Raw genomic sequence first — 23,967 nt, 5'->3', positions numbered from 1 at the left:
TCTTCATTCATTCAGCAACCATTTACTGGCTGCCTATTATATACCAAGCATTGGGGAAGACAAGACCCAGCCTCCCAGCACAATAATCAAGTACATAAAATTATAGCATAATGTGAAAAGTACTCTAACAGAGATTTATACAAAGTCTTACGAAAGCCTGGGGTCAGGAATGCTTCTGAGCTCCATTTCTTGCACCCAGAACACACTTACCTCCCTTAGTCCTTGTTTCATAACCTCCTCCTAATCCTTCACAAATCCAGTTCAAATGTCAATTTTTGCTTCATAAACTGCCCTAGAAAGACTTGGTCTCTTCTGCCCAGCAGCTCCCGTATCACTTTGTCATGTTGTTATAACACGTACTGCTATTTCATAATGATATTTTCAACAGAAGTTTTGTACAACAACATATCTTCAAATGTTAAAAAAAGTTGGGCAAAGTTACAAAATAATCATTCCACTTAATGACAACTATCAAATTTTTTTTTTTTTTTTTTTTAAAGATTTTATTATTTCCTTTTTCTCCCCAAAGCCCCCTGGTACATAGTTGTATATTCTTCGTTGTGGGTCCTTCTAGTTGTGGCATGTGGGACGCCGCCTCAGCGTGGTCTGATGAGCAGTGCCATGTCCGCGCCCAGGATTCGAACCAACGAAACACTGGGCCGCCTGCAGCGGAGCGCACGAACTTAACCACTCGGCCACGGGGCCAGCCCCACAACTATCAAATTTTTTAAGTTAAGATTAACCATTCAAGAAATATATTTTCTCCTTAGGGGTTTTATTTTTCCAATTTTTAATGGAAGTATAATATACACAGAGAAAAGTACAGATGCTATGCTCAATCAATCTTCACACATTGAACACATTCCAGGAACCTGCACCCATCCTTAGGTCTTTATAAGTCCCAGCAACTATCTGACCATCTGTATTCAGACACTATGGGAGTGATAATCTAGTTTTTAACCATTGGGGCTTCTTTCAAAAATAAGAATTCTTTCTTTTAAACATCAAATTGCAAATTCAAGGAATGGAAAAATTATAGCAAGAAAATATTTTGTGAATAAATAAGACACTTTAAATTGAGTCACTTGTATAATCAATGTTTTAGTATCTCACACTAGTCTGAGATAGTCTAATTTATTTCAAAATAAATATCCATTTTCCTTGAAAATACTTTTTACATTTTTAAATGCATATGCTTGCTTTTTCAAGTCTGTATTTTTGTTAAAGGAGATAAATCTAAATGTAGAAATGTCTTTAATGCCTAAAATTTATTTTTTGTGACCCTTTAATAGCAATAACCAAACATCCTCAAATAACCACAATTCACCAACCAAATCTATAATCTCTTTCAAATAACTATCTGCTGACTCAGCTCTTCCTGCCATCAAAATCCTTGAAAAATTTTAATTCAAATGAGTCAGTGAGGGGCCAGCCTCATGGCCGAGTAGTTAAATTCACATGTTCCACTTTGGTGGCCCGGGATTCACTGGTTCAGATTCTGGGCGCGGACAAACACACCGCACATCAAGACATGCTGTGGTGGCATCCCATGCAGGGGAACTAGAATGACCTACAACTAGGATATATACCTATGTAATGGGACTTTGGGGAGGAAAAAACAAAAAAGGAGGAAGATTGGCAACAGATGTTAGCTCAGGGCCAAGCTTCTTCACCAAAAAGCATAAAGAAAAGAAGTCAGTGACTCAAAAGATTTATGAAGGTACCATCACTCCTGTTGATAATTTCCCTCCTAGCAATAGCCAGTTATATGAAGAAAGGACCAGCAATTCCAGTACAAAACCTGGCTTCTTCTCTAACTAATCGAGAAACTTTAGGCAACTCCCTTAAACTCTATGATCCTCATCTGTAAAAATGAGGATCACATTACTGAATAGGTGAATGCTTTCCAAACAAAAAAACTCCCCCCCAAATTCAGTTACACCTGTGAAATACTGCTGTTAAATCTAGAACAAATGGGACCGGCCCCGTGGCCAAGTGGTTAAGTTCACGTGCTCTGCTTCGGCGGCCCAGAGGTTCACCAGTTCGAGTCCTGGGTGCAGACATGGCACCGCTCATCAAGTCATGCTGAGGCAGCGTACCACATGCCACAACTAGAAGGACCCACAACTAAAAATACACAACTATGTACCGGGGGGCTTCGGGAGAAAAAGGAAAAATAAAATCTTTTAAAAAAAAATCTAGAACAATGAAGGTAGAGTTAGAAGCTATATAATAGAGCACTGGCCCTACTATTGATTTGTTGGGTGACCTTAATCGAGTCATTAAATCTCTCTATGCCTCATTGGTAAGAACACTGGACCAGATCACTAGTTCCAGGTGTGTGGGTGTTGGAGCACTTGAAATTCATGATGTTCTTTGCAGAACATGTTCCTGTGGGATAGAATAAAATATTGATTTACCAACCAAGTTCACTTCTATCACACACAGGGGACTCTTATTGGCAGAAAACGTAACTATGTTACACCTATTAGAAATAATAATAAAAAAAAATCACAGCCACAAGCAAACAAGGCCACAAAAAATGGGCTGTTTGAGTTTTTCTGTTAGTTTGCATTCACTTGTACCTGCACAAATTTCCCCTTGAAATCAGTTAGTACTCTCAAGCAGAAAAATGGCATGAAATGATGAAAGTTTACCCAAAAACTTGAGTGAAAAATTTTTAAATAAGGAAATTCTATTCATTATCTAATTTACAAGAAGGAAAGCAATCCTGTCATTATTGAATGTAATTATCAATCCTTTGATTATTTAATTTCAAGAGCAGAACTCATCACCCCAGCTCCTGGGAAGAGAGTGGGAGGAGGGAAGAACTTGACACTCCCTAAGGTTCCTTTCAGTCCCAGGACTCTTTGGTTTCCACTGAAATTTGCATTCTATTTGCATATGCTACATGCTATTCTGGGCATAAACAACAATATAACATTTTTAACACTGCTTAATAAGCTGACCATTTTTCATGAAACAGACCAGCATGCATATACATACAGACACTCACACCTAAACACATACCCACAAAACACAACCCTTGGGGGCTGGCTCCACCGAAGACATCCTTGACGTTCACTGAATGCTGTAATGGTACACATATCAATCCATACTAATTTGACAAACCAAGCACAGGCCATCTTTTCTTGCAAAAGACCCTGGCAATTAGATATTAGAAATTTCCCTCCACAGTCGACAAATACTATGGCGTATTTGTGATGTATATCTGTGGCAGGCATTGGATAAACGGTCCAAAATGAGGGCAGCTGGAAATGGTAAGAAAAATGATCTAGTTAATGCGGTTCCCCACGAGGCCTTATTATTTCAGGTGTAGCACTCTTCAATCAACTTAACGGACAAAAATAACCCTAGACCCACTTTGGCTAAAATACAAAATGTCTCACAATGATTTTCCTTCATGTAACTCTGATTTCTAGTTAAAAAAAAAAAAACTATAAACAATGTTGAATTAGAATCCTTTTTAATATAACATTGTTTTCCTTGGTAGAAATGAGACGTTTACCTCTAAGGAACTTTCTAATGACGTACTGTAGAATACTGTAGAATACTGTAGAATGAAAAGTACAGAAGCCCTACTTTGCTTTTTAAAATCTAAAGGTTTCTGGATAATTTAGTTTCTTCATCGTGACACACCTGCTCATTCCAGAACTCAGAACAGGTTATACCAGTTCATGTTCTCCTATTTCCATTTTGTCCCAAATATCACCCTGTTAATGTAGAAACAATGAACACTTAAATGAACACGTGAAAAAAAAAACAGTAAAAGAAGCCCTGCTCATTAGCTGACTGAAGAGCTTTGTGTCTCAAATACAAAAAGGGAGGCGGAAGCCTCAGACCATTCAAACAGGAAAACGTCAGATTACTTGCTCACAGAGACTTCCATTTTAAAGCACTGCATCCTCCTGTGGAAAAAGAATCACTGGGCTTCTTTAGAATACATGGCACTCTAATTTTTCTTAACGTTTACCAAGTCTTTCAGTATAACTTGATTACTTTGGTCAATTCTTTCTAGATTAAGTACATTCAAGAGTAAAAGAGGATGACTGAACTTTATGAGGTTTTGGTTGAAACAAATTCAAAATTAAATTAATGGCAATGACAACACTATCAATCCCATAAATAAGGCTATAACTAAATCCTCCCACCAGGTCCTTTGCCTTCTGAAACTATCCTTGAGTTCTGAGCAGAATAATTCTCTTAAAAGTGGCAATTCCAGGAGAACCAAGGGGCATTATCCTTTTACTATGATACTCCCATCTGAGTCACTAAATAGCAATTATTCAGGTGCCATGAAATCAGGAAAAGGAAGAAAAATAGATAAAGGATGACAGCTTAACCACTGTCCTCTGACAACACATTCACACTCTCTACTCTCCTGAAGCAACAGTCACATGTCATGAGTATATTTTGGTCACATGTAAAAGTATCCAATTACAATGAAAGATTGTCATAATGTATCTCCTGAATTTCAACCAATTTTACATAGCTTTTAATAATAGCTATAGCAGAGCTTTAACATTTGCTAATGATTTTGTTCAAATTATATTTAAACCAACACTTAATATAGTACTTTACAAAAACACCAGCTAGAATAAGAGCCCTGAACTGTTAATGACAGTAACACTCATAGAGCATTTACACGAGAGAAGTGTGGTCTGCTAATGGAAAAGTACCCATCCATTAACATTATTAATTCCTTTCCTTCCTCAATCGTACGGCAATCACAGTTATGCCTTTTCCTTTTTAAGTACTCCCGCAGAGAAAGACACAATCACAGAATCTCTTTCTCTAGGACTCTTGACTATCAGCTGTAACTTTATGATTCAGAGGGCGAAGATTTTCAGGCAGGAAAGTTCTTAAAATGACGAAGAACCAAGTTTCCTCATTCAGGATCCAGAAATTTTACACTAGATCATGCTGCCTCCTAGAGGCTAAAGGGACATAAAGACACCTCTAAATGCACCACAATGTCTAGTTTTAACAAACATCACATACTCTCAAATTGAAGTCTTGATAATGACCACACAGAACATGCTCTGCTTATTTGATTAAGTGACTCTTTTTCTACTTTTTAGGTAGATATCTACTTACATTTAAAAAACCTAAAATGGCGAGGGAAAATGTGCATTGCAAACGACTCAACCCTGAAGAGAGAGCACAAATGACATAGATATTCTGCTGTCAGCCACAGGAAATGGAATATTAATAAATGCAAACATTTAAAAATGTACACTGTAAGTTTAAATACAATTATCCTGATAGCTAACCTTTAAATACCTAAAAGGACTACATTGCTATAGTTAACAATAGAGCCACATGCCTAAAAAAGCTGTAAGTATAAAGTAAAATTTTACATTAAGTATAATGTCCTATAAAACAAAATGTATAAAGGTGTTTCTCAACACAGCAAACATCTTGAGAATGAACACATGCAAGCTACCGTTGGTGCAAAATCCTTGTGCAAAATATTATTGTTAAAGAATCTGTAGAAAACACTGAGATGAACAAAACTTCTTAATTGAAGGAAGTCAAGTACAATGCAATCTTCCTTACTTCTTTTTGGCAGCCTGCTGCTTCATTGTGTTTTGTGTAACGAAAGATCTGGCCAGTGGGAAGTTTTAATGTATTCACACGGGGCAATCTGTAGCAGAGTTACCCTGGGGATAAACATGCCCCCTGCACAAAGAACCATTCTAAGTAGGTCAAAGCATTCCCCAAACAGTATTTAAACCACCAGAACCTTCCTCAAAGACTTTAATATTCGGTCACTTCATTCAGAAAGGATGCGAAATACAAAGAATCACAAGATACACTGTTAGAAACAAGAACACTGAGGACTAAAAAAAGGGCAACTATTAAAAGGGAATTTTTTGGGATTCTAAACTGGAGTCTAGTCAGTTTAAGACATTTACCAGCAAAATATTTGGTCAAAAGCATGCTTATGATCCTGTTGAATTTAACACAAACAGTAAAGTACTACTAGATTAGAGATACAGACAGATAGGAATCAAAACTTGTTTAAAACAATCATTTGGTGTGGACTCAGAAGCTGGAGTCTATTACACTGACACTTTTTAAAACATGAGTGATTAAAAGAAAGACTAAAAAAGGCTTATAAAAGACTAGTGATTCATGAAAGGGCAAAATCAAAGCTTCTATCTAATAACAACCAGAACATAGGGGCATCCTGTGGAGAATGCTAGAAAAGCAAACAATACATAAATAAAATCCTAATTTTTCCTGGATCCTTATAGCAACATTGAGAGCTACTTGCCACTGTTTTCTTCATTTCTTCAATAATTTCTGACTTCCTGGGCACTCAGATGGTGAGAAAGAGAACTAACTTGAAAACCTATAGCACCTTTTTCTTCCATGATTCCACAGACATCCAAAACCTTCAAGTTCACCAAAAAACCATGATGAATATCCCAACACCGACAGGCCTAGAAATGCTAAATCCTCACAATTGACTATTATTTCTGTTCCTATGTCTCGATGTGACAACCTCAGCATAATTACACTAAAATAAACAAAGAAGAAAATTTGGAACTGATTTTTTTTTCTTGGTGACAGGTTTCCAAGAATATGAAGCACTGGCTTAAAAAGAGGTTAGTTTATTCTAAAGATGGAATGGCTCTTCACAGAATCCAAATGCAAGGTTTCAGTCTCAAGAAAGACTAGAACTGGGAATTGAAAGACCACCAGAGACCAGGGGGGTGTCTCCTTCTCACCTCTGTGTCTCACTTCATGGACTATTCATTCTCTGCTCACAACCGTCTCTGTTATTTGGTCTCTCCGGTTTCACATATTAACTATGATTTTCTTGGTCCAACTTTCACATTCCTAGAAGGCTATTCTGATTGGCCCAGCGAATGTCTGCCTGTTTATGGTCAAATCATCCACTCCCAGTCAAATAAAGTACACGAGAGCCCATCCACTTGGTCATGAATTCTTTAGGCATTTGTACGTTTGAAAATATCTACAATGTTTTTATTTCACCTTTATTTTTGAAAGATATTTTCGGTAAGTATACAATTCTAGGTTTTTTTGTGACAACATGGATGGATAGCGAGGGTATTTATGCTACACAAAATAAATCAGAGGGAGGACCTCAAGTACCGTGTGATCTCACTCATAAGGAGAAGATAAAAACAATGACAAATAAATACATAGAAACAGAGAGTGGATTGGTGGTTACCAGAGGGGGAGGGGGAAGGGAGGAGGGCGAAAGGGGTGATTAGCACATGTATGCGGCGATGGATGGTAATAGTTTTTGGGTGGTGAACATGAGGTAATCTACACAAAAATCGAAATACATAATGAGGTACACCTGAAATTTATATAATGTTATAAACCAATGTTACTGCAATAAAAAAAAAATCCTAGATTTATAGTTTCTCTTTTTGAGTACTTTAAAGATGTTGCTCCTTTGTTTTCTTTTTTAAAGATTTTATTTTTCCTTTTTCTCCCCAAAGCCCCCCGGTACATAGTTGTGTATTTTTACTTGTGGGTCCTTCTAGTTGTGGCATGTGGGATGCCGCCTCAGCATGGTTCAATGAGCAGTGCCATGTCCATGCCCAGGATCCGAACCAGCGAAACCCTGGGCCATAGAAGCAGAGCGAGTGAACTTAACCACTCGGCCACGGGGCCAGCCCCAACTCCTTTCTTTTCTTATTTGCATTGTTTCAGAGGAGAAATCGCTGCCAAAGAACCTTATCCTTATTCTTCTATATGTAATGAATCTTTTTTCCTCTGGTTGCTTTTAAGTTTTTCTCTTTATCACTGATTTTGAGCAATCTGATTATGATGGGCTTCTGTGTAACTTTCTTAATGTTTCTTGTGCTTGGGGTTTACAGGGCATCTTGGATCTATGGATTTATTGTTTTCATCAAATTTTGAAATTTGGGGGCTATTATTTCTTCAAATTTTCTGTCCCCTACACCTTTCTTCTAACCTTTGGGAAGACAAGTACACTATATCAGGCCACTTAAAGTTATCCATGGCTCACTTATCTTCTTTTCATTTTTTCTCTCATTCTTGTCCCCTCATTCCCATGTTTCATTTTAGATAACTTCTCTTATGCCTAAAAGTTCAGTAACCTTGTCTTCTGCAATGTCTAATCTGCCACTAATCCCATCTGGTGTATTTTTTATCTCAGATATTGTAGTTTCTATCTTTAGTTCTGAGTCTTTTTTTTTTTTTTAACGTCTCCCATGTCTATATTTAACTTTTTAAAAAATGTCTAATATAGTGATAATAACCTGTTTTAATGCTCTTCTCTGATAATTCTAATATCTGTGTTAGTTCTGGGTTGGTTTCAAGTGATTATTCTCCTTATTAAGGGTCATGTTTTCCTGTTTCTTTGCATGCCTACCAATCTTTGATTGGATGCCAGACATTGTAAATTTTACTTTGTTGGATGTTGGATATTTTTGTATTCCTATAAATATTCTTGAGTTTTGTTCCACGATGCAGTTAGAAATTACGTGGAAACTGTGCCTTTCAGGTCTTGTTTTTACGATCTGTAAGGCAGGACCAAGGCATTGCTCAGTCGAGGGCTAATTTCTCGCCACTATTAAGGAGAAACCATCCTGAGTATTCTACCCAAGGCCCCACGACTCAGAACAACCACTATTCCCTTTGAGTACTGGGCATTGCTTCTTATAACCTATATTGGAAGGTTTATCCTTGACCTTGGGTAGCTTCCTTACATGCAAGCTCTGATCAATATTCTGCAGAGGGTCCCTCTGCAGTCTCTCCTCTCTCGTACTCTGTCCTACAAATCCTGGCCACTGTGGTCTCCCTGGTTCTCAACTCAGAGTCCACTGGGCTCCTCCTAGGATCCCTGCTTCCTGAGCTGTGGCCCAGAAGCACTCTCAAGGCAGTAAGGTAGGGAAAATTTAGGGCTCACTTCATTTATCTTCCTTCTCCTAGGGAGAACTATGCTGCTTCTCGGGATCACTGTCCTTTGTTACCTGATGCTATGTATTTTGTCTGTTTTTTGTTTGTTATTGTTTTTTGGTTTCAGATGGGAGGAAAAATTTGGTTCCTCCATCTTAGGCAGAAGTTCAAACCCATCCATTTGGAAAGAAAGAGAGAGAAGCAGCAATTCAGAAGTTGACTGAGAGATACCCCAAAAAGTATCTATACCACATGGATTTTATAACAAAGGATATTAAGAGCACATGGAATTTATCAGATCACACTGGTCATATTCAACATTTACTGGTTTATTTAAACAAATATTTATTGAGTGTCTAATATGTTTCAGACCCTCAGGATATAGAAGTGATAGAAATGTGGTTTCTGTCCTCCTACAGCTTATAATTGTGAAGAGAAGACAGACACTAAACAAATAATAGTTCACAGGTAGTAGGAGATAGAGATGAGAAAGATGACTACATATTGCAGGGTCCTGAAATGAATCAAACCTCAGGAACTAAAACAAATAGTAAATGTTGAGTGGGCTGAAGAAGAGCTGAGGAAGAAGTCTCATCAGAAATAGTAAAAATTCCAAAGTCTAGTTTTATAAATATCTTCTCAAACTTCAGATAGAATAACCAATAATTAGTTTATTGCATCACTTACTAAACTGATAAATTTTCAATTAACATAATTTTTCACATTGCTATTTTTAAGTACCTGAAAAGCTTTTCCCCTTTTCACATTTAGGTGGGTAGGCTACGATGTCCAACAAATCATTAAATTTTTGATTTGACTCAACATGCCTCCTTTTTTAAACAAGTAGGGTAAAAATAAAATTCAGCCCAGAAATTTAATAACATTATTTTTACTTACTTGCTAAGGAAAGGACACCAGTCTGTGAATATCTTGACTCTCATTTCCTTGTTAGGATTTATCTGTTTGAATGTCAATACCTTAAATGACCAAAAAGCAGCCACTCTGTCCTTCTGACTTCAGACATACTATCCAAATCAGTGCAAATTTCATATTAATACAATCCAAATTAACACGGTCACCTCTAAGGCTGTCAACAGCACTCAACCACAATATACACTAAAATTTAACTACAATTAAAACCTCAGCAGGGAATAGATTCTGTCTCTACATGTCACTGCGTATACCCGGGGGCTAGTTAGGTATTTCATCACAGATAAAAGTTCTGAAGGAAGGCAAATACACAAGAGTGAGTACATTTAGGGGAGAGAAGGAACTAGGATTCTAAACATCAAAAGAGAATATGAACAAAATCTGGAACTTTGTAATGTTACGATTTTATGACTTCCTAATTTCACTCACAAAGCTACCTTTGATAGGGAACTTCCATATCCTAGATTACATGTAGGGTTCACTCTGCTTTTCCTAACATCACTCTACATTCAAGATCAGTGTAGCCATTTTGGCAATTTTCTGATAACATTTTGAGAAATGGTGCACGTTATCGCTCAGATATATTCACTTAAAGTAATAAAGATCAAGGTTTTCGTTTCTATGTCTTAAACAGATCACGTTTTTAGATTATGAAAGAAGTGAGTGATTTAAAAATTTCTTGATGATTTATTTCAAGAAACTAACTAGGAAAACCCTAAAGACCATGCCGATTCAGTGTTATATGTGATGCACTGGGTTAAATTTAATGATGAACTTCAAAGTGAAGATGTAAGCGGCCCAGAGTAATCCTATGTACTTATAAAACCAAACACATTAATAAGATTTTTTTAACCAATAAGAAAAAAGTAGCTATGAAACCCTCTACTATAGGAAAGAGCCTTTGAGTACAGCACAACCTGACAATGAAAAGAAAAGCACTTCTCTCAAAGAACAAAGGAGCCTGCTCATTTCCACTTTTTGTGTTTTGGGCTACTGAAATTTTGCATTTCAAAGTATGTGAAGCTAATGCTTTAATGGTACAGAAAAGGTAACAGAAAAATGTGAAAACACTTGCATGGAGTCCATATAGTCATTCCCTCAAGTCACTCTGATATAATTCATTCACAGTGTAAATTATGTTAAAAAGAAAAAGAAGAACTCATAGATAACACATTACTATGCTCCTGTAACGTGGAGAACTTGCTCTTATTTCCAATTAGCAATGTATCTATTTCTCTTCAATGCTACTCAATGATCCTCAAGGCCAATTCAGCAACTGGCTGACAGGTTAGGAAATAAACAACTTTTATAATCATTTCACATTTTACCTTTAGTCGGTTCTTTTTCTTAACAGCTAAACACATTGATCAAGTCTACTCTCTGGTAGCAAGTCTGTTTATGGAGAAAAACTAGGAATTATTCTTGATAGGAGAGAGATAAATGAATGCCACTGAAAATAAATATTTTCGGGGGCGGGGAGAGAGTGGCCCTGAGCTGACATCTGTTGCCAATCTTCCTCGTTTTTTTCTTTCTTCCCCAAAGCCCCAGTACATAGCTGTCTATCCTAGCTGTAGGTCATTCTAGCTCTTCTGTGTGGAATGCCACCACAGCATGGCTTGATGAGTGGCATGTAAGTCTGCACCTAGAATCCTAACCAGCAAACCTCAGACCGCCAAAGCGGAGCACCCTAACTTAATCACTTGGCCTTGGGGCTGGCCCCGCCACTGAAAATATTTTTAAAATGCAAATCCCAAACTCCCACTATAAAAGTAATTTTGATTCATTCTTTCAACAAATGTTTATTGAATATTTTAGAGCGGACGTTGTGCTAGCTACTGGGTGTGTGACAGTCAGTACAACAGATGTAATCCTCTCCTCCTGGATCTTATAGTCTAGAGAATGAGGCAGATGAGTAAGCAAATAAACAAATATACTAAAAAAAAGTAAGATGTGTTAATATTATGGGAAAAATGAACAGTTTTTGGAAGATATTGTTTGGTATAATCTGAAATAATGAAATCAAATCAGGCTCTTTCTAATAGGCATGTTGGGCAAGTTAATTAATCAGTCTGAACATCACTTTGCTTTTCTGTAGGATAAATACATAATTTGCCAGACAAACTAGGATACTTATCCAGGACCAATGCTAAACGGGAAGAGATGCCAGGACAAAAACCTGAGGAGTCCCAGAGAGACTAGTATTGTATGGAAAATAGGGATCACGGTATCTACCTCTTAAGGTTATTGTTGAGTTTTAAAAAGATCTAGCAGACGGTTTGTCACATAACAAGACATCTATTTTTACGATAATTGGACACACTTCTGTACTTCCCAGAGATCTGGAATATATCCTTCCCAACTCCCATCCCACCTTCCCAAACTTGAGATCTAGAATACATCCTTACCAAATCCCACCTCACCTTCCCCAATCTAAATTTTATCAATCCTTCAAAATTAAGCTCAAATATCATTTTGAGGCATTCACTTCATAAAGTCTTCTTTATGGCCATCCAAACCTAACCGATAATTGGCAAAGTAATATGATCTAAAAGATCAGACTCTAGAATGAGCTAATCAGAGAGGGAGGAGAAGGAAATTTTAAACCAAGTCAAACAGAATTAAGAAGTTGTACCACCGTGTCCCTTCTAGACTCTAGCAGGAAGATCTCGTGCTCTTCCAAAAGTTCTTTACAGAGAGGATTCTGAGAAGATGGTAGAGTAAGAAGAACCAGGAATCCATCTCCCTGCTGATGAATAAATGAAAAGCATAGAATATATCGGAGTATACGAGGAAGTAATGTGGTTTAAAACTAATTCGGCATGACCTTGTCTTTCCAGAAAGGCCTGATGTGGCACGCATGTATTCTACACCTGCTTTAAGCATTGACAATGTCCCAAAGCCCAAGAGTGATGCCCTTAAAGATAGGAATGTTGCCTCCGCCATATCAGAATTTCTTTAAGGATAAGCATTTCATCCCAGAAACTAAGGATTAATTACTGACCTGCTTTAACTCATCTTGTGAACACTCACCTGCCTACCACCAACCTGTGCTCACCTTGTAAGCATTTTTGACCTGCTGTGCTAGCAAAACACCTCGTGACAATAGTAAAAGACATATTCCTGTCATATGCGATGTATGCTCTTTGTTCCAAGACAGTATATAACCACTCTGTACACCCCACTTCTTTGGTGAGCTTCCTTCATTGGTGGAAAAGTTCTCCCAGGCTATAGTCCTCAAATTGGCCATAATAAACTCACCTCAATTTTGATTTATAGACTGATTATGGATTATTTGTGTTGACGCTGCCTACACAACAAGTGCACTGGCATAATCTGTCTGATGTAACTACTTTAGAATTCTGGAGTCCGTTCAAGGCTTGCAACTTCCAGGGGAAGACTTGGATGGCAAACTGCAGTTTAATATAGGTCAATTTCAGCTCTTAGCACGGTAGCAGCAACCCATCCCCCACCCCCCGCCATACGGCAGGCAGCTGTGCATGTGCTCTTGGACAGTTTATACACAGCTTATGGGAGCCAGACTGCACAAGAAGAACCCTGTCCTCCAAATAGCAAGGATCTGTGCTCTCATCACTGTCTGCTGCTTCTAATCACAGAGGTGCAGACCAGGAGGTGGGCAGCCATTATTGTTGTACTTCCCCGTATTGTTGCAAGCCCCTCCCCCTACACCTGAAGTGACTTCCTGGGGATTTAAAGAGCTGGAGTTCTTTTTTTGTTGTTCCCTTCATGTTTTATTGTTTTCTCCTTTCAGGAGCCAGACATTAAAGACTAGAATATTCAAAACTATTGCCTATACAGAGAAAATCAGAAAGTGACTAGGCATATGCCCAGAGGAAGGCTCAGAAAAGACCTGAGAAGACCATAAGTTTATACCTCAGGCTGATCCTCAGCACAGAGACAGACTACAACAATTAAAAATTTTTTAAAACCCCAAAACAAAAACAATAACCAAAAAATGTAAGCCCTGGGGAACAAAGAGAATCTGATTTCCGGAGTCACCACATTAGATTCAAATGTCCAGTTTTCAACAACAAAATCACAAAGCATACAAAGAAATAGGAAAGTCTGGCCCATTCAAAAGGAAAAAAAAAATAAAAACAGGAACTGTCCCTGAAAAAAACCTAATGGCAACTATATCAGACAAAGACTTTAAAACAACTTCCTTAAAGATGCTCAAATAATTAAAGGAAGTTATGGAGAAAGCCAAGAAAACAATGTGTGAACAAAACTGAAATATCAATAAAGAGACAGAAAACCAAAAAAGAAACCAACAGGAAATTCCGGAACTGAAAGGTACAATAACTGAAATTTTAAAAAATGACTAAAAGGATTCAAAGGCATAGGTGAGCAGGAAGAAAAAAGAATCAGTTAACTTGAATATAGGACTATGGAAATTACCAAGTCTGAAGGACAGAAAGGAAAAAGATTGAAGAAAAGGAAACAGAGCCTAAGGAACCTGTGGAACATCATTAAGTGGACTAATATATGCATCATGGGAGTTCTAGAAGAAGAGAGAGGAAGAAGGGGCAGAGAGAATACTTGAAGAAAGAATAGCCAAAAACTGCCCAAATTTGATGAAAGGCAGGAATATAAACATCTAAAAAGTTCAACAAACTCCAAGTAAAGATGAACTCACAGACCCACGCAGAGACACATTATAATCAAACTTTCGATAGCCAAAGAAAAATGTGAAAGCAGCAAGAGAGAAGCAAAGTGTCACAAACAAGGGCTCCTCAATAAGATTATAAGCAGATTTTTCCTCAGAAACTTTGGAAGCCAGGTGACAGTGGATCGATATATTCCAAGTGCTAAAAGAAAAAACCTCTCAAAAAAGAATCCTATATCTGTCAATACTGCCCTTCAAAACTGAGGGAGAAATAAAGACATTCCCAGATAAACTAAAGCTGAGGGACTTTGTGACCATTAGATGTGCCCTTCAAGAAATGCTCAAGGCAGTCCTTCAAGGTAAAAATGAAAGGACACTAGACATTAACTCAAAGCCATATGAAGAAAGAAAGATCTCAATAAAGGTAAATACCTGGCAGGTAATAAAAGTTAGTATTATTGTAACAACAGTTTGTAAATGTACTTTTTCTTTTCTACATGATTTAAGAGAAAAACTTAGTAGCGTAAAAGCGAATATTACTGCAACTTCGGTTTGTAACTAAAAATCTTGTTTTCTTCATAATTTAAGAGACTAATGCATTTAAAAGGATTACTAGTTTATGTTTTTCAATACACATTGTATAAAGATATAATTCTGTGACATCAAAACCAAAAGGAATGAGGATGGAGCTGTAAAGAAGCACAGTTTTTGTACACTACTGAAGTTACCTGGTTTAATTTAAACTAGTGTTACAACTTTAGGATGTTAAAAGTAATCCCCATGGTAACCACAAAGAAAACAGCTATGGAATATACACCAAAGGAAATGAAAAAGGAATTCAAACATTTCACTACAAAAAATCCACCAACCACAAAACAAGACAGTAATTCAGGAAATGAGGGGAGAAAAAGCAATAAGGCAAATAGAAAACAAATAATGACAAAAGTTCCCCTTTATCAATAACTAGTTTAAACGTAGATGGATTAAACTCTCCAGTCAAAAGACGGAGATTGGCAGAATGGATAAAAACACATGATCCAACTATATGTTGTCCACAAGAGACTCTCTTGAGATTCAAAGACAGAAACAGGTTCAAAGTGAAAGGATAAAAAAAAGATGTTCCATGCAAATAGTAACCAAAAGAGATCAAGGTGGCTATACTAATATCAAACAATATAGACTTTAAATCAAAAAGGGTTACAAGAGACAAAGAACATTAAGTGTTGATAAAAGGTTCATTATCTCAAGAAGATATAACAATTATATAAACATTTATGCACCTAATGACAGACCATCAAAATATATAAAGCAGAAACCAACAGAATTGAAAGAAGAAATAGACAGTTCTACAATAACAGCTTGAGACTTCAATATTCCACTCATAATAATGGACAGAACCACCAATAGAAAATAAGTAGGGAAATAGAGGACTCAAACAACACAATGCACCAACTATAACTAACAGACGTATACAGAACACCCTACCCAAGTACAATGGAATACACATTCTTTTAAACTGCTTATGAGACATTTTCCAAGACAGACCATACGCTAGGCCACAAATTGAGTCTCAATAGATTTAAAAAGATAAATATCATACAAAGTATCTCCTCTGACCACAAGAGGATGAAGTTAGAAATCAACAACAAAAGGAAACCCAGAAAATTCATAAAATGGTGTAAATTATTTAACAACACACTTTTAAACAACTATGCATCAATGAAGAAATCACAAGAGAAACTAGCAAATACTTACAGAAGAATGAAAATGAAGACAACATACCAAAACTTTCAGGATGTAGTGAAAGCAGTGCGAAGGTGGAAAATTATAGCTACAAATGCTTACATTAAAAAACAAGAAAGATTTCACACCAACAACCTAACTTTACAATGTAAGGAACTAGATAAAGAAGAACAAACTGAACCCAAAAGCTAGCAAGAAGAAGGAAATAATAAATAGCAGATGTAAATGATATAAATAAAAGAGACTAGAAAATAGAGCATAGATAAATGAAATAGAGAATAGAAAAATAAGAGAGAAAAATCAATGAAACCAAGAGTTGGTACTACAAAAGATCAACAAAACTGACAAATCTTCAGCTAGATGGACTAAGAAAAAAAGAGAGAAGACCCAAATTACTAAAATCAGAAATGAAAATGGGGACATTACTATCAACTTTACAGAAATAAAAAGCATCATAAGAAACTACTATGAAAATTTCTATACCAACAAATTGGATAATCTAGAGGAAATGAACACATTCCCAGAAACACAAAACCTCCAAAAACTAAATCACAAATAAATAGAAAATCTGAAAAAACCTATAACTAGTAAGAAGATTGAATCAGTAATCAAAAATATCCCAAGAAAAAAAAGCCCTGGATATGATGGCTTCACTGGAGAATCTACCAAACATTTAAAAAACCAATACCAACACTTCTCAAAGTTTTACAAAAAAATTGAAAAGGAGGGAATATTTCCTAACTCATTCTATGCTGCTGGCATTACCCTGATACCAAAGCCAGATAAAGACACTACAAGAAATGATAACTACCGACCAATATCCCCTATAAACAGTGATGCAAAAATCCTCATCAAAATAGAATGTAAGAACTTAACTGCTGCGCCACTGGGATGGCCCCATAAAAATAATTCTAAATGGATCAAGAAACTAAATGCAAGACCTAAAACAACAAAACTCTTAGGAGAAAACACAGGACAAAAGATTCACAACATTGAAGGTGGCAATAATTTCTTGGATATGACACCAGAGGCACAGGTAATAAAAGAAAAAATAGAGAAAGTGGACTTCATGAAAATCAAAAAATTTCGTGCATCAAAAGACACCATCAAAAGGCAACCCACAGAATGGGAGAAAATATTTGTAAATTATGTATCTGATAAGGGATTAATATTCAGAATATATAGAGAACTCCAAAAACTCAACAACAACAACAAAAAGCCTGATTCAAAAATGGGCAAAGGACTTGGATAGGCATTTCTCCAAAGAAGATATACAAACAGCCAACAGATTATGCACATGAAAAGATGCTCAACGTCACTAACCATTAGAGAAATGCAAATCAAAACTACATTGAGATACCACCTCACTGTCATGAGAATGGTTATCATCAAAAAGAAAAAGATACAGAAAACATGTGTTGGCAGGGAGGTAAAGAAATTGGAACCCTTTTGCACTGTTAGTGGGAATGTAAATTGGTTCAGCCACTATGGAAAACAGTATGGAGGTTCCTCCAAAAATTAAAAATAGGGGGCCAGCCTGGTGGCGTAGTGGTTAGGTTTGTGCACTCCGCTTCAGCAGTCCAGGTTCGTGGGTTCGGATTTTGGGCGCAGACCTACATACCGCTTATCAGGCCATGCTGAGGTGGCATCCCACATACAAAAAATACAGGAAGATTGGCACAAATGTTAGTTCAGGGATAATCTTGCTAGACCGGAAGGGTTTATTTTTTAACTTTTATAACCTAAAATTATTTGGCCATATGTTGATAATTATCAAAGCTAGGTGATGAAGCTGGAGTTCATACTCTTCTCTACTTTGCAGAAGTTGGAAATTTTCCACAATAAATGTTAAATAAAATGGTTTATCTAGTGTATTCTTTACCATAAGGTGTTAATACACTTTTAGATATTAAGAGACACGTGGTTCCAAAGGGCAACAATGGGCTAGAATTCAAAACAAGGAGGATGCTCAAATGAAATTATTCACCGACCATGTGATCACTGAAGCTCTCTACTTTTTGCTTCAGAATCCCAACCTCCAAAAAGTAGTAAATCCAACCAATCCAGCCAGTTGTACTTGCAGTGTAACTGTACCTCACAAACTGAGATATCTACATTTGCATTGATAACTTCCTCAGCAGCTTCCCACTTGACTCACCAAGATTCCATTCTCAGACAAATGAATGCATTAACTTGCTTTTGGGATGAAGAGTTATCTGTCCACCCAGGGGTACAACTGACCTCTAGATTCATTAGGGAAGGGAGACAAGATCTGAATACCGTCTGCTATGTATTGACATTCAGAATTCCACAAGAATTACCATATGCACAGATATAAACCCTTTTCCTGTAAAACTGTTCCCTCAATCACTGAAAAATAATAGTGAAACAGGATGCCTGCCCAGAAAAAAGCTGTTATTTCAGAAGGACAGACTTAAGAATGAAAATGTAAAATAACTTTAACTAAAAAGCATGCTGACTTTAATCAGAACCTTGGGAATCAGTCAACATCTGTTCACAGTGCCCATATTTATATAGTTTCCTATGAAATACGTAGGTGCATATAAGAAAGAAACATCCAGGAAGCTCTACTTTCCAATAAATTGACTTGTTTTGAAGAAGGATCTCTAAAGGATCCATAGTTTTCAGGAGAGTAAGAAACTCTGCTATTGCTATCTTTAGAACATCAGCATGACTTTAATCAGCAACTTCCTCCTCATGCATGTTTGAAAGGGAAACACCTTTCTAAGGAATAACGCAAACACCAAAAGAAACTAATACACCAATGGTAATGTCTTTGACATAATTTTAAAATCAGAATCATAAATTTATGCAATATTCCAGTTCATATTGCAATCCACGGTAATAAGGATTACAGGTAGATATGTGGGATTTTTAAACCAGTTCCAACATCTCTGCACTTTATGTTGCTATACCAAACATATGGCTTTACTACTTAAACCTAAAAACATAACATCATATACAATATTTACATAACACAACACAAGCTATCCAATAATGATGTACATAAGCATTGATACAGGAATCACAACATCCACATGTAAGTTTATTCATTGCTGTTGTAGATGAAGACAAAACAGACAGATGAAAAAACTCCGACCAAAAAGTGCAATTCAAGATTAAAAGAGTACAGGCAAGTTCTCAATTACAAAGCTTTTCTCGAAGTACAAGAGAAGCAAACCTAGTCCTTTCACACTTGGCACACTTAACAGAACCAAGCCCAAGCTGAGTCAAAGTGTGTCCACATGTGAGGGTCATAGCTGGCACAGGGTATCAGAGTCCAAGTGGTATGAGGACCCCTGCAGGGAGGGAGAGAGGGGCAGCAGCAATGGGATATTGGTTAGTGCTGTGATCCGCTTCTATGCATTTCTCTAAGATGATGGCCTACAGACAGCAGGATGGACCAAGGAAGTAAACATATTAAGGATAATAGGAGCCAGGTTTTTCACTTTCAGGAAAGGAGGTTACAGATATGGCAAGGGAGAGAACTAGAATGAATCTTGTAACGTGAGATTAGAATTGGATATATCTGTATGAATGACTCATGATTTTTAGATAGACAACATGCAAATGCGTACGCATACATATGTATGTATATATATATAGGTATGTATATTCCCTAGCTAAGAAGACCTGGGAGCAGTAACACCCCAATAGCCATGATCAAATCTAGCACCCAGATCTTGGTCCCTAAATATCATTTTCCACTAAAAAGAACCAGAGCTCCTTAGGAAAGTGGCTGATTCCTGTACTGGGGCAGGGAAGAACAAGACGCCCCTGGAACATCTTGTGCTAGCCAGAAGTGCTCAAAGAATTATGGGAACTTGTCAAAAGGGAAAAGAAGCCAATCTGAAAGAAGGGTGAAAGATTATAATTTATTAGGAAATGATAAGTACACATTGATACAAATGAATAAATTTAAAGTTTGATGAGAAATGAGGTATTTACATAGTCTTAAAATACTTCCCCGCAAAATACTTTGTAATTACAAAGAAGGAAAGTAATTTTATAATAGAGAAGCCAGACAGACACCACCTTAGTCAAGTGATCAAAGTGAACAGAATCAATAATGGGACAAAGAGAAATCACAAATCATCTCATGATTGAGAAGATGCAATCAAAAGAACAAAGCATCAGTTCTGTGACATTCCTGTCAAAGACACCTAACCTGAATCAAATCATGAAGAAACCTCAGAAAAACTCAAATTGAAGGTAATTCTACAATACAGCTGGTCTTTAATCTTTGGAAGTGTCAAAGTCAGGAAAGTCAAGGAAAGAGTAAGGATCTGTTCCAGACTGTAGGAAACTAAACATATAGGACAACTAAAAGGAATGGGTAATTCTGAACTGCATCCTTTTGCTACAAAGGTCATTATTGGGGCAATTGGTGAAACTTGAATGGGTCCTGAGGATTAGACGTTGTAATCAATGTTAACTTCCTGGTTTTGATGGCTATATTATGAGTATGTGAGTGAATGTCCTTGTTTGTTAAAAAAAAAAAAAAAGAGAGAAATAAAAGAAAAAAAAAGCACTCAACATTCAAGGATGATGGAGCATCAGGTAGGCAAATTACCATCAAAGCAATCAGGAAAGAAAGTTCTATGTACTATATTTGCATATTTTTAGTACATTTGATACTGCTTTTTAAATTAAAAAGAAAAGAGAACCCACACTCAGTGTAATTCCCCTAATCAAAGTACCTGACTTTGATTTCTCTACCTCAGTTTCTCAGTCTACAAATGGAAACAATAATGCCTGCCCCTCCAAGAGTGTCATGAAGTTTAAATTACATAAAAATACAATGTTTAGTATACTTATTGGAAGACAGGTTTTAGTTAACAAAAAATATATCAATTTATAACCCTACTTTAGAAGTACTCTGTCTCAGGAGATGTCTCATGGTTCCAGGTTTTCCCCAGCTCTTCCTTGCATTCTTTCAGACATCCTCCCTTACAATTCAGCCTACAGGAAGTGATCAGGCTGCTCCCATACCCCCAGCGCCCTACCCTTCCCTTCACTTCCTTCCTTTCACTTCTTAACTCAATGCACATTCATAGTTCAAGACCAAGCTTAAGCACTCCTTTTTCTATGAGCCCCTCCGAGTCTGCTCCATCTGCTCAGACAGAAATGATGGCTCCCTTTTTTGTATTCCCACTACACCTCTACATACCTTCATCATACTACCTCTAACATCATATGGTGCTGTGATCCGCTTCTATGTATTTCTCTACTAAAATGATGGCCTACTTGATGGCATGGACAAGACCTCATCTTAGCCACCCTTCATGCTTAAACCAGGGCCTCGCACCTAGCAGGTGCTCAATAAATGAGTTCTGAGTGAATGAATCAACCGAAGTGAATGAGCAAGTAAGGGCACAAAAGGGGCCAAGGTTACAATTTGCAGTACTTGAAGATTCGGGACAGATCAGGCGAACACTTCTTTGTCTTGTATCTGTGTTCTCTCCCTCTTAATGAGTGTGTTTTTTGCCCCACACATACTCATAAAAACAAAGCCTGAAAATATATACCTTCTGCCTCTCCTAACATCACAGGAAAAAAAAGAGATTTCTCTTCTACACTGATTTCAACCAGCAAATATTTGAGTGCCTGCTATGTGTCAGGCACTGAACTAGGATTCCAAGGTGAATGAATCAGACACGGTACTGGCGGAAGGGACAGCATTTTTGTTTGTGTGTTCCAAACCTTGCCCCATCAAGTACTTAATCCGATTACACTTCTCTATTTAACAAGTAAAATACAAAACTAGTCATTCGAGGTAAGTGATTTGTTTATGTCACTGAGCAAGTTAATGGATGACCCAGGACTCGAATGCTATGCCTTTCAGTTGTACATTAATTCATAACTGTGTTAGGTTATCTCCCATATTTCAAAGGGACAATCTCATTTAATGCAACACAATAGTGGAAATATTATAATGACCTCACCTTAAATCACAAATCTAATGCTTAAAGGGAAGGACAACAAACTTTAACTATGGGAAGGTGAAAGAATAACTTTAATAGCCTTTATCTGAGTCACCCAACCACACCCCTACTCATTGGGAAATATAAAGGTGATTCTAGAATATGAAAGTCTAGTGAAGGTGAAACAAAATTTAAAGGACCAAAGACTTAAATTCTTCTAGTACTGAGCCAACATCCGCTTAAGTAAGATGTGTGAAGGTTTTATTTTCAGCCCAGCGACTCCCCAGATGAGAAGGGATGACTACTCATAGAACAGGTGCAGCTCCACTACACAGAGAGGTTTTAAGGATCAACGATCTAGTTGAGCTGGGAGGCTCGCCTGAAAGCTCATTTTTCATATTTTTGAATTTTCACCTTCTCTTTTAACCTACACTGCACAATTTGTCTGGGAAGGATTTGTGTTTTGTTAGGGGCTGTAGGGGAGGGGAGCTCACACAGATGATGAGAACGGCTTTGCCTTATCCTTTCCTCACCTGGAATATCTCCATAGTCCAAGGCTGGTGGCACACTGAACTAAACTCTACTCACACCAACTCACCTGTGCTTCCTGCTCTGGGCAGGGTGCACATCCCTCACGGACCTATGTCTAAATCCTACCTGTGCTTCAGGGCGCAGATCGGTGTCACTTCCTCTGTGAACTAGTACCTGCTGCTCCTGCTGCAGGTCTAGGCCACCTCTATGCACTCCACGCAGGACCTCTTTCTAGCTTGTGTAATCGGCATTGACGCTGCGTCTCTCCAGAGTCAGGCCTGCGCTTGCCTAGGCCAGAGAGTGCACACGGACACAGCCCAGAGGCACGTTTTGCTTGGCCCACAAAACAAAGTAACATTTTTCAGTCGCAACCCTTGAGAAACTTTACATAAAATTCCAGCCTCTAGGCATCTCTAGAAACATTGGAAGTTTCCCAGTCAGGAGGTCCTTAAAGGAGCTATTTGGAATGCGTGTTTAACAAAGAAATTTTAGACTTTGGGAAATAATATGTATCTTACTCACGACTTACAGTACAGACGACCCAGTCTCAAATTGTGCCTCATTCCCAAAATTACTGCTTACATAAGAAGTCTAAGTTCAGTTCCAAAATAACCAATGCATAAAGACCTATTGACGAAATGCAACAGATATGTTTTCTGACTGCCATTTTCAGCACCCAAAGAAACAACAGATTTTATTCAATAATCCTATCATGAGACGTTTCCCTCTGTTCCTACTCATATAAAAAGCCATTGTACTAGAGGCAACCCTCAATCTGCCATCTAATCATTCCTAAGCAATGGTCAAAGGGTAAGAATTACGTAAATCAAACTTCCTAAAGACTTATTTTATACCAGAGAAATAGGAAAATACAAACAAGAAAATCTCAATACAGGCTTTTACAAATATTAAGCATGTAAAAACTCACTTTTAAAGAACCATCTTATGAATATTGTAGGCCCTTTTGAAGGATTTTTTTTTTTTCTTGTAAGGACTAGACAAGACAGATTTCACTAAAGACTTTCCTGGGCACCAGCTTCTCTTTTTTAACAAATCTCATTACGGCAGGTGCAGGCTTTCCTATCTCTTAAAGGACCTCTGAGCCATCTTCACACTTCATTCGTCTCACATTCTTTCAAGGCCAATTCATGCACACACCCAAAGGTCTTCACCTGGTAACAGGAAGGGACACAACAGCATGGGAACTCATGCATCAGGGACTCTTCCTCTTCTATCTCAACTTGCTAAGCTTCTGTGAAAGATATT

The 23,967-nt window shown here is 37.4% G+C and overlaps 1 protein-coding gene across 3 annotated transcripts in view; it reads right to left on the bottom strand.

Moving 5' to 3' along the window:
- Positions 1 to 23,967, bottom strand: part of FGD4 (FYVE, RhoGEF and PH domain containing 4) — a 193,074-nt gene that overhangs the window by 148,670 nt on the left and 20,437 nt on the right. The window contains exon 1 of one of the 3 annotated variants that reach the window (XM_070621021.1): positions 6,759 to 6,837. The exons of the other annotated variants lie outside the window; for them this stretch is intronic. The gene's annotated coding sequence lies outside the window, so the exon portion shown is untranslated. Of the gene's footprint in view, positions 1 to 6,758; positions 6,838 to 23,967 lie in introns of those variants that run through there. 3 annotated transcript variants of the gene reach the window in all.

The sequence above is a fragment of the Equus przewalskii genome, chromosome 5, assembly GCF_037783145.1.
Source record: "Equus przewalskii isolate Varuska chromosome 5, EquPr2, whole genome shotgun sequence".
NCBI classification, from domain to species: domain Eukaryota; kingdom Metazoa; phylum Chordata; class Mammalia; order Perissodactyla; family Equidae; genus Equus; species Equus przewalskii.
Note: the sequence above shows the minus strand (reverse complement) of the source record. Positions and strands in the feature narration are given on the sequence as shown.